The sequence below is a fragment of the Lutzomyia longipalpis genome, chromosome 2 (genome assembly GCF_024334085.1).
Source record: "Lutzomyia longipalpis isolate SR_M1_2022 chromosome 2, ASM2433408v1".
In the NCBI taxonomy this organism is placed as follows: Eukaryota; Metazoa; Arthropoda; class Insecta; order Diptera; family Psychodidae; genus Lutzomyia; species Lutzomyia longipalpis.
The window spans coordinates 10,873,774-10,885,953 of NC_074708.1; the positions used below are offsets into that span (position 1 = coordinate 10,873,774).

General features: G+C 35.7%; 1 protein-coding gene across 1 annotated transcript in view; it reads right to left on the minus strand.

Annotated features, from left to right (window-relative positions):
• LOC129790699 (transmembrane protease serine 9-like) overlaps positions 1–12,180 on the minus strand; it is a 776,474-nt gene that overhangs the window by 271,573 nt on the left and 492,721 nt on the right. The window lies entirely within an intron of this gene.

The window sequence follows — 12,180 nt, forward strand, 5'->3', positions numbered from 1 at the left end:
GTGGTAAATTGACCATAAAGTGCGTAACTTGTATGCCATCGCAGCGAGGGAATTGTTGGGTGCAAAAACGGTGATTTACAGAGGGCGGAAGGTGGGTCTCTCATAGACTATGGAATGGAGCATATCTGTGATTGTCGACAGAGGGAGAGGGAGATAGAGTAGAGAGTTTACCTTATCGCCGATGATCACCAATTAGATTTCAAAGTTGCACAACAATTAAATGCCCAGAGAAATCAATAACACATAACTCAATGCGAAGTCATACAGTGAAGGAATTCAAAGTGAAGCTAAATCGCGAGCTCTTCTTGGAAGATAATTCTTCTTATAGAGGTCACTTTGCGCCAAGGAACAACATCAAAGAGCCATAACTTTTCCTGGCGCCTCCATCAGCACAAGACGAATTTATTATTTGAAAAGTTAGTTTAATTTCAATGGAGGCGCCTGGTAATTTTTCTTTTCTTTAAATGTAATTTCTCAAATACTTTATTGAGTTAAGTATTCATTATAATACTTCTAAACATTAAATCTTAATAACTTTTATTAGATTTTAAGAAATATTAAGTATTTTAAAGAAAAACAACCCGGCGCCTCCACTGACAATCAATAGAACAATTTTAATCCTAAATCTTAATAATTTATTTAGCATTAATTTTATGTATAATGATGATAAGAAGAAAATTCAGTTTTCTAATTGATAAAGAACTTAAATTGTTCATAATGGTAGGTAAATCAAATCTTATTCTCTGGACTCAATCCTTGGTAAATTAATAAATAGAATAGCATGCATGGAATCCTAATCAAGCTTGACTTTTATTTAAGTAGAAGCTATGTTAAAAAAAAAGCTATAAAATTTCATGAAAAGCCTATAATGACTATTGAGCAAAAAATTCACTGAAAAAATATAAAATTTTCTCGAGTTTTCTAAAAAATAAGAAAAAGAAATTAAATAAGACAATAACAACGCAAAATCTAATTTAAATTATTTATCAATTAGGTAATGAAAATTAGTTCAAGATTGTATTCCGTCATTTGATTACTGAAGCAACAGAAGAATCCCTCCTTGGTTTGAGTGCATTTGTGCATCGGCAGTTATATCTCATCTCTCTCACTTGGTGGGTACTTTATATTTTATTATTGTGGTGTTGCACAGTAGCGAACAATATCAAAAAAGCGACCAGAGAATGCGATAAGGCGCAACACAGAGAGAGCGCTAGCATCAGATACCAATCTCCTTTGGCCCTGCACTCCTTTGCGCACGGTGCCAGGGCAAAAATCTACCGCGTGCACTGCTTAGCCGTGTGCTTAACCAAAAACTGTCAAGATATCTCCTCACCGGCTCCTCTGGCCTGGCAATTTTCGAATCCCCACCGCACACTCCTCGGATATGGGGAGTCATTGTGTGAGAGCGATGTGTGCCCCGGTCGGGTGAGAGATGTTGGAATTGGTGGCTTCTGCGGGAGCATAGCTCCTCTTTTGCCAGAGCCCCGGTATGGATGCCAATAAAGAATCGACGCGATCGGGCGATAAGGTAATTGGTCCATTATGTCGACGTTGATCGTAAACCAACCATTTGGTTGACATTCCCTATGGTTGGTGTCTCCCCACAGTATTCGTTCAATTGTGTGCTCACTCATAATATGTTGGGCACTGCACTCTTGTGCGCCTCTCGCGGATTGGAGGTGGCCAGAAGAGCGGTGGAAATATAATTTCAGAGACAGCAAAGTCGCGGAAACCCTCCGGGGTTCTGGATTTTTCCTCTCTCTCTCGCTATGTACATATGTATGTATATGGTGTGCAGGAGGCCAGCGAAGGAATGGAAAAAGAAGAAAAGACTCATCATGCCACTTTTACACAAATTTCAGCGCCATCCACCTCTGACGCGCGTCCTCTTTCAACAATTGACTGACTCCGGTGTGATTTTTTGTGTTCAATCGCGCCTCATCCTCAATGAATCGAGACAGCCACTTTACAAACTGCACGATTTTACTGTTTCTGCCCTTCTCAATAGCTTCTTCTGTGCAATGACTCTCGCTATATTTATTCCGGAGCTGCAATTCCGCGCGATTTCCGTAAGGGAATGTGGTATTCGGTTTAGGTCATGCACCTCAAACCTTTTTTTTTTTACAAATCTGTAAAAGACCATAAAGAAATCGAGCGTAGTGCCTAAAAAGCCACACTGACTCACAAATTGTAGATCAATGTGCGTTAGAAAATGAATTTATTCATTTTGAGGCTATCCATTGAAAGAAATATGGAGTATCGTCTTTGAAAATGTTTAGCATCATTAGTTTTCTAATCATATAGTAAAAAAATTATAACCACCCTTGAACTACCCCAACTGCGATATTTGTGCACAACTTTTAACAGTCTGCAAAGTCCATTTGGCGTGCACCTCTGTCATCGCTGGTTTCACATGGCGCAAACATTTTTTTCGTCATCCTCCCGCGGGATATTCTCACTCTTGCGGGCAAAAGTACTCCAACCAGCAAACAACACGTTGATGGAGGGTTAAAAGGCAAAAGCGATTGCCGCACTGTTGCCTGTCGCCCTGCCAATCCGCTGAATACTGATGTCAATCAAGTGGCATACATAATTTATGGGCTCGAGGATTTTTCCTTCGTTCTGTTCAATTTGAATTTATTGATTTGGGAGGAAAACATCGAGAGACCTTCAAATGAGTTTTCCCGCCCTTTCTTTGCTAATTAAATCCGCATGCCCTTCACCCCTTCATACCATCAAAAGGGCCAAGAACTCTTTGATTTTGTTCAAAGCCAATAAGCTGTGAAATGCCACGTTGGGGAAGACTTTTCGTTGCAGCATTCTTGTGCACAATATACTTGTCCTTTTCAGTTATGTGGAATGAGTTTCCTTAATTATGAATTTCCTTAAAGATTTTCTCGAGTACATTTCTCATAGAATTCCATTCTTTGGATGCATTATATGGTTTGCAAGAATCATGTTCTTGATTCTTAATAGAGATTTAACTATGAATTCCTTTATATAGGCGGCAATCCTGCTGATTTTCATTGATTATCTTAATTAAATTTACAATTACAATTTAAAGTGCAGAAGAAGAAGAATTAATTGATTTCTATCCCTCAACGTTAGGCATGCAGGATCTTGATTTAAATTGATTGTGTCCTCTGATGAGACAAGATTTTAATCTTGTCGTTATAATTTGATTTCCATTTTCTTTTATCTTTAATTTGAAACTGCAACACGGCTACGCAGCCTTTAATATTAATTTAATCTCCTTTTCTGTCCATCAGAATGAAATGGGAATACATCTCTTCTAAATAAGATAAATCTCTTTATCCTAATTTGTTATATATCCATATTATCGGAAAACATCCTTTATGACCTTCATGGTTATATTTTCTCTATAGATATTTGTTTTTTAAGTTTTATATATGTACCTACCCCCAATATATAGTTATGCTCATTGTGTTACCACACACGAAGTAAAACTTCTGCAAGCGTGTCTTTTATAGTGTGTGTATTTATTTCTTTTCTCTAAGCATTCATCATAATCGCGATCGCAGTTGTATAAATTAATTAGAGGCATAAAATAAAAAGAAATGGGGTGGCGGAGAGATGTGAAGAAATGCAAAACAGATAAACGCTGTGCACATAATAATCTTTCCACACCTAACACCATATACACCATCGATGCACCCCTCCACCCACACCCCTCAGCGAGTACCTATTTCCCGAGAAGAACACCCAAGAGAGTGATTCCGAGGAAGGCGCAAAAAAAATAAGATCACGAAGAGGAGTCATTCAATAAAATTGCGCAAAGACAAAACAACGCAGCGCGGAGATGTGAGACGCGGCATGGAATGATTGCAATGTTGAGGCGCAGAAGAGAGAAAAAAAGTCGGTTTAATTAATGAGAATTTCTGTTATACGATCGTTTAACTGTCGATCGCATAATTGAACAAAATACCGAGAAATTTAATTGTCAACTCCACGCGTGCGAAATTCAACACCCTCCTCGGCGCCCGATTTCACGTGCACACAAAAAAAGACCCAAAGAGGGGCTCCCAACTCACATCCAATTTCACTAATTACCATCTTGCACTCACTTCCACGCCGCGAATGCATTTTGAATTCACACACAGCAAATGCCAGGGGGTAAATTACTGCGTAAGGTTTTTTGCCTTTGGCTGTTTGATGGAAAAATCATGGTCATTTTCAAAACTCATTGAAGACCATTTTGTGAATATGCAGATTTTTCTCAACCAAAAGGGTATGAAGTTTATGATAAAAGGAAGCTATATTCATATTCTGATTCTCATAACATCATTAGAAAAATCACAGTTAGACAGAGAAAATTATGTAGAGGCTGCTAAACGTCTATGTTCTACTGTGATCAGCTGAAACAGATTTACGCGAAGAATTAAAAACCACGCCCACATTGTAACTTAATTTCCTCTGAAATATGTATATAGGATATATCAGGGCTGAGTGTTCTTTTATAATATTTAATCAGGAAGAAATCAAAGATCATCAACCGAAATATTGGGTGAAATTCTTTACTGAATTCGATTTTAGGCTAAGCCTAAGGTCAACCTACTTTTTTTTAGGTTAGCCCTAAGTTTTTTAAGCTAGACTTGTTTTTTAGAATAGGCCTGAATTATTTAACCCTGGCTTCAATTTTCTTAAACTAGTTTTTAATATTTTAAGCTGGGCTTTAGTTTTTTAGATTAAAATATGCGCCTGACCGTCTTATTAAAAATCATATAGTCTCAAAACAGCCTAACCTTACCTTTAATTTAAATCTTAAGATCCAGGCCTTTAACGAACTGAAGCTTAATTTATAAAACTAAAGCCTAACTTGAAAAAAAAACTTCAGCCTGGCTTAGGAAAAGAACTAAGCCGAACTTAAATAGTGAACTTCCCACTAACATGCACATGTTTATCTTCCTCTACACTCTAAATTATTTACGCGGTAAAATTACACAATTTTTTTAAGGTTAAACTGAGGTGTGTAAAAGGTATCGACATAAAATACCGCAGCATTTTACCCCTCGGCAATTGAAATTACATTATTATAATTTTACACACATTTTCAACATTAATATAGTGATTATATTAGGCAAGTAGCGAAATTTTTTAATGATCTTTTAATCAACGTCACGCAATATATTTTATCTGCCCGCTTTTGCGTGGACTGCATCTCTAAATGTGATCAGAAAAACCCGGTAGAAGAATTTCATTCATTTCTGCACAACATACTCCCTCTCACACCTTCATCTGTTTTTTATTGTGGCTGCATTTGCATATGAAATTGGACGAAAAGTTATTATTTGAGCCGTTTTTTTGCCCATCAGGCCTTGCTCTTGCTCTGTCTGCTGTATATAGCTACATATAAAGGAGGTCTCTGTGGGAAGTAGAGGGAAAATTATGAGAGAATTACGTGTTAATCAGAATTTAAATTGATTGAGGAACATCCATCCGTAGTTACTGCTGAAACTTCCTTAATGCACTAGAAAAGAAGGCACACATAATGTGGATAATTGTTTAGTCTGGTGGCGCACAATTTAAAGAGAAAAAAAAGCCGCGCACCGTGTTTTCCGTCTCTTAACCCAAAAAGACAATTAAGTCCGCGCCTCTTGTCTTGCAACACACACCATTGCACCTGACGCAATTAATAAATAAATTCAACCACCTCCTTATTGCCAATTTAGTACCTCGCACTTTTTTGCCGTGCATCTTTCACCTACATTTTTTTCCTTTATAGCTCTCACACCATTGCTCGGGAGAGCTTTGGTATTTATTAAACCATGGGTATTAAAAGTTTTACAAGTATCCTCAAAAAACTCATTCTTATCATAAAAGCTTTTTATGCTTCATTATGAATTATATGTAATGTAAAATTCTAGTTCTAGTATAATCAGTTGATAAAAATAATTAACTTGAGAAATTATTATTTTGAGGACAAAGAAAGTAAATTATAGTATAAAATTGGAAGTATTAATCACTCTTAGGCTTACCTCTGGCTCTAAAAAGTAAAAGAGCAATTTCGCGAAATTCTTATAACTTGCTCGTTCTTCAGTTTCAAAGTGAATTGAACGCAAAATACAGTCACAACAAGCCCCAAAAGAACCAATTAATGCAATTTTATAATTAAACGCACAAAATTCAATTAAAATTTTGTATATATGTAAATTGGATGAAGACGTTCAGGTGCTTGAGTAACTTCTCTACCAATACAGCGGAGAGACTTACCCTGTCGGCGTTGTTTTTTGCTGCCACAAGAAGCTCCGTCGTGTAGAAAATAGCAATAAAAACGCATTTCCGACTCACATGGCAGATCGAATTAATTTGTAGCGAAATCACAAGAGGGGCTGTAATTTATTTGACATACTCACACTATGCGTAATTGCACAAAAAGCTTTTGAATGTTTTGAGTTTTTTTTTTCAAGAGCTACTTCTTACCCTTAAGCATTATGCAAAGAACTGGCTAAGGGGGGGAAGGATTATTTTTGAAGAGAAATAAATTAAAATATGCAAATAATTCTACTTTTCTTTCTTGCACGTTTTTGAGACGAAGAAAATAGTCTGAGAGGGGAGCTGAATTGCGTATTTTTTAGAGCAAAATACTAATTAAAATCAATAAAAAATCACGATTGGAATGGTTAGCTACATGAGGCAAAGACCATCTTTTAAAATAAGAGATGTCTAGCTCTCACCCGGCGCCTCCACTGCAAGTAAGATTTTATTATTTTATTAGAATTTACAAATCGAAAAATCTCAGAAAATATTTTATTGAGCTTTTCAATCATGGAAATAACTTAAAGTAGGAATAAAAAATCAAATCTATTTGAAAATTCCCAAAGAAGATTTCACAGATTTTATTTCCACACCTTCCTCTATGTCTGTAGCCATAAATTTCGTATGTACAATCACTTTGAATCGCATTTTATCCACCTGTTTCACTTCTCATTGCACCAAGTGTGCATCACTAAATTGCATTCCATGTAAAATTGGTGCAGAAGCATAAAAATGATAGTAAAAATGAATTAAAATAATCATAATAAATGCGGGTGGGATGTAATTACCGGAAAAATATTAAAACGAGTCACTCGTAGTGAATTAAGTTTCGAACAATTTCGCATTTGATGCATTTCACCTGCAAAGTAAATTCCATGCAATCCTACCCTTCTTGCACATAAGTATAAAAACAGGCATATTTTTTTGCAGCATTACCATGGCGGATTATGTTTTAAGTACTTTGTAGGACGTTTTTTCCATTCATTCAATTTATATTAGGTGTGTTATTTTTTTTATATAGAGAAATAATAAAAATATATTTAATTAACGTTTCGAAATGGTATGTGGTGTGTAAGTTGAAGAGAGATAAATTTTAAAACAGAAGCACATGCAATAAATTGCAGTTTGTTAGGTTTTATGCATCTCTGTAGTTTTTTTTTTTGGTGAGGTAGTTAGAGAATAGCATGGACAAATTGGTTTGTGGATGCCACGGTGGAAAAGGTACAAAAAAATTGTCATAATAATTTATCGCTCTTTTGCACACTCTTTGTCTTTCGATGGACAATTGACCAGAGAGTGGAGATGCAAGAGGGCAGAAAATGAGGTATGATGCCCTGCAAAATGATGAATTGATGGCCAGAAGAGCGAAAGCGAATTAGGTGACAACACCATGAAATTGGTGTAAAACATGATATAAAGTGTTGCAAAAGCACTTCCTCTTCTTCTTTTGCCCAAAGACGAAGCGGTCAATTTCTTCCACAGCAATCTATAAGGTTCTCCTGTGGGGAATATATTTTCTCTTTGGTGCGAACTTAATTGAGGAACATGGTCTTGTTGGGTAGGTATACTCATGTTGTCATGTCATGTCATTCATTAATAAGACGGTAGCGCGAGGGATCCAATTTGGTGTGCATTGCATTACCCTTTTGTGCGTGTCGGTAATTCATCACTGGCAAAGAGATAATGAATTAATAATTAAGAAATTGTTTATTAGTGGCAAAAACTTGCGCATTCACTCACCTCTTTGGCACTTGTTTTTTTTTTTTTCAGCGCACAGCCTCGCACCGCAAAAGGAGCGAAGAGTCTTTAAAAATGATTTTACATATGTCATCCTCAATTACGCATTTAATTGAAATGTTGTTTTGCTTCAGGAAGCACACAGTGAAATTTGCATCCCTTATATTTCCACCTATATATACTAGTTACCTACTGTGTGTAGGATATATAATGTGATTTGCATACAAAATTGTTCAGCTGAAAGTGAATGTTTCTTGCACACTCGTGAGTGACTAAATAAATAAATTAAGTAAATCCACACATAAAAGGAAGTTTTTTTTTTTCGTCTGTTTAGTCTTCACTTGTATTTTTGCCCTTCTGGTGCAACATTGTTCGTGCCTCCCTTTTTTGTGGATTGTATCGTGTCGTCACACCTTGAAGAGAATTCAATTTCGAAGAATCTAAATTGCACACACGATGAAGGTCTCCTCTTGGCTGACTTTTAATTTAACATCCCAATGGCAAATGGGTAAGAGGAAAAGGTGAGTATTGCGCAGAAATTGAGATGATTGCACATGGCTTTATCTTTCTGCATATCACACTCTTATAAAGTGTTTTGTCTCTTCGTCTTCCTTCCCAATTGGAGGAAGTTTCTGTGCACCATTCTAGATAGATAATAAATGACGACGTGGGTGAAGCACGCATCACGACTTTAACCCCTTGTCACACACAGAGTCAATGTACAGTGAAAATGCAGCGTATTCCATACACACTCTTGCACTAATAGAAATTATTTGTAAATCTTACAAATATCTCAACTATTTCCATTCTATTTTCAACTATTTAGAATTTTTTTAAAAGAATTTCTAACATTTAAAGAATATTTTACTTAATATCGTAAATCTTCTAATTGTTGTGAAGAGTATTCGAAACATGCTCGAGACAGTGAGAAGAAATCGAATATAAATTCATCAGCTTCGTCAGACATTGCGTGGTATGAAAGATTAACAAAAAAGCTCGTTGGTGCAACAAATTTTTGATCAGTTCTGCGTGCAAATTCATTCCTTTGTATACGTTCATTTATTTTCCATTGATTTTTATTGTACTCGCAGGTGTATTTTTTACGACGTTTCTCCCATAAGACAAGAGCACATTAATGTTCGACTTTTTTTTTCTTTGCACATTTCTCGTGAATCTTGCACGATGGAGTAGCATCGTGGTGCGGAGTTTGAGCGCATACAGATATCTCATGCTCTCCCCATACCTTTCTTCGAGGCAAAAACTTTTATTATTTTATATACTTATATATAGCACAAGAAGAGTGTTTTGAAGCTTAAGAAAAATGAGAGTAAAATGGCTAAAGTTATAGATGAATTCTCTTTGTTACACTTTTTTCATGCTATTTGTTAATATGCGGGATTATTTTGCATATGAGAAAGAACAAAGAGCATACCATCCATGTATATATTTGAGAATATACTTATGAAGAATATTATTATGTATAAATTTTATAAAACCATGCAGTTGGTGAGGTCGCATCGAGAAATCATGTTTTATACATTCACTTGCTTAACTATTTTATTCATATTGCGATTTTTTTTTCTCTATCAACAATATACTCTCTCATCCATTCTCCAATATATACCTGTACCCCCCTACACTACATATTTCTCTCCGCAGAAGAAACCCAATATTAATAACTTTTCATTTATACGTGGTGTGGCACCTACAGAGATCAAGGAGGGAATCGTGCGTAGCCTAAAGTGCGATAGTGCATTGATTTGTCATTAATAAATAAAATGCCTTCTAAAATGAAAGAGCATAATTGGGCGAGTCGTAGAATCAATTTTGCCACAAGGCAAAAAGCATATTGTATAGAGAAAAGAGTGAGAGAAAGAGAGAATAAGGGAATGGTTCTATGTGCAGAGAGAAATATGGAAACGGAAATGAATTAATTATAATGAACATTTAAATGGAATAAAATGAAGGAATTTATGCAAAAAAGGGAAAATAACCTCTGTGCCAAGAACATGAACTTATTGAAACTTTGTGTGTCCTTTTTCCCATTCTTCTCCATGTGTGTATACATTTTCACTGCATCCACATTCAAATTCCACATGCCACATACTTTTCGTGGCTATATAGAATAAGCATAGTATACTTCTGTATGTGGCAGTTGGAGAGGAAAATATAAGGCAAACATAATGTGAAGGAACTTCTTAAAGTAGGACATCAGATTCGTGGATTGTGTGGCATAAAGTGAAATAACATGCTAATAAATTTTCCCAAAGTTCTCTCACCCCGCAAAGTTAAAGCGAAAACAATTCACCCTCCACTTGATTCTTATTAATTCTAACACACAATATTCCTTTTTTTTGCTCTCTCTCTCCTTTAACTTCCACCCACAAATGAATGCTCTCACAACTTGTAATTTATTTATTTACTTCTTGTCCTTTTGATTGTGTGTTCCTGCATTTTTACTTTTCATTCCCACACTATGCAATTTTTTTTAATATTAGGGGGTTTGTTACTTTTGAAATTGTGGTTAACAAAATGTATTAGATTATATTGTATATACTTTAAAAATAATTTTAAATGAAACAAAACTTTTTTAATAATTATTTTTTAAAAAATTCTTTAAATGCAGGCAATAGAATTTTCTTCATGGTATTGTAAGGTAAATTGCAAGCCCCTTAAATTTTCAAATGCCCTCTGTGAAAAGTTTCTATACTCACGAGGAGAGGAAATGGTGGGTGGTTTTGTCAGTACACACCAGGACGAGGGAAAATGGGGAAAGAGAAAAAAAGTTGTCCATGGGTGGAAGGGGTGAGAAAAGGGCGGAACAATGAAGAAAAAGTTACAATAAAAGGCAAAGAGTTTGTTGTCAACAACGAGCAAAAAAAACGACGAAATAAATAATGGAATTGTGTGCAATGATACACAGTGACACGATAAAAGTTCATTGATTCACCATGTGAAAAAAGCACAAAGAGCAAGGGACCTTGGAGTAAAAGCTCTGCATAAACAACACCAGAATTTTCAAACCCTCCTTTCCTCAACTATCCATTTTTGCTTCATTCTTTTTTTTTGCAAAAACCCCTCGTTGATTGAAAGCTTCAAATCCTCCCAAACCACTTCTCTGAATGATTTTTCGAGCTCAATCTCGCCCCCTCAACCTCCCAACCCCCTTCTAAATTGAGACATTTTCTACTATATATGTATGGAAGAAATGGCATGAGTGAGAGTTTGAACCACCAACACCACCCACGACATTTATTTTCCTTCCAACCCCCAACATGTGATTAATGCATTTCCAGAAGGGAGCTTTTCGCTCGCTCCATCGTTGTCTCCAGCAGAGTGTGAATTTTTGGAGGCTTTTTTATTCACCCACACCCCGAAGGAAGTTTTGACACGGGAACTACACTCTTACATCAGTAGCACGTACATAGTAAAAATGACGGTAGAACGAATGCGGATTATTCTTAAAACACTCAGAGAAATATTTTGACTTATTAGTTTAAGAATTTGTTTAATTGAGATGTTGAAGTACTTAAAAATAAGCATGGTACTTACACACAAAGCGTAAAATGTTATAAGAAAGTAATATGCTTCGAACATACTAAATTCAATTTTTTACACCATACGTATGATAACGTAAAATTCAATTGAAGAGCTTTTCTTTTAATTACATGACGTAGTTAAAAGAATAATTAAATCAAAGATAAACATTTTGTACTGGATAAATACATATTTTACACGCATCTTGTTCTCTACGCATTTGCATTGCATCATAATTTACTATTACTATACTAATTTACTCTTCCTAAGAAAAGAAAATTAAATTAATAAGAGAATGATATGGTTAACATATGCATGTATCTTAAATATACAAAAACAATATTCTTCGAATAAATCTGCGATGAAATTCAATTTTGTCTGAGTGCAGATTCTCATGCAAAAAGGAGAAAATTAAACAAAATCCAAAGAGGAATAATAAATGGCAGGAATATAAAATATGCGCCCAACAGTGCAAAATCTACGGTAGCGTCAAATGACAGTGTTATAAATGGTTGTGCAATGTTTTCTCTCCTTTGGTCGTTTTCTTCCTCACCGCCGCCGTCGTCACTTCGGTCTACAAACGAAGGAAGGTTGATAACCTCCCCCGAAAAAGGTCCTCTCTCTCGTCTC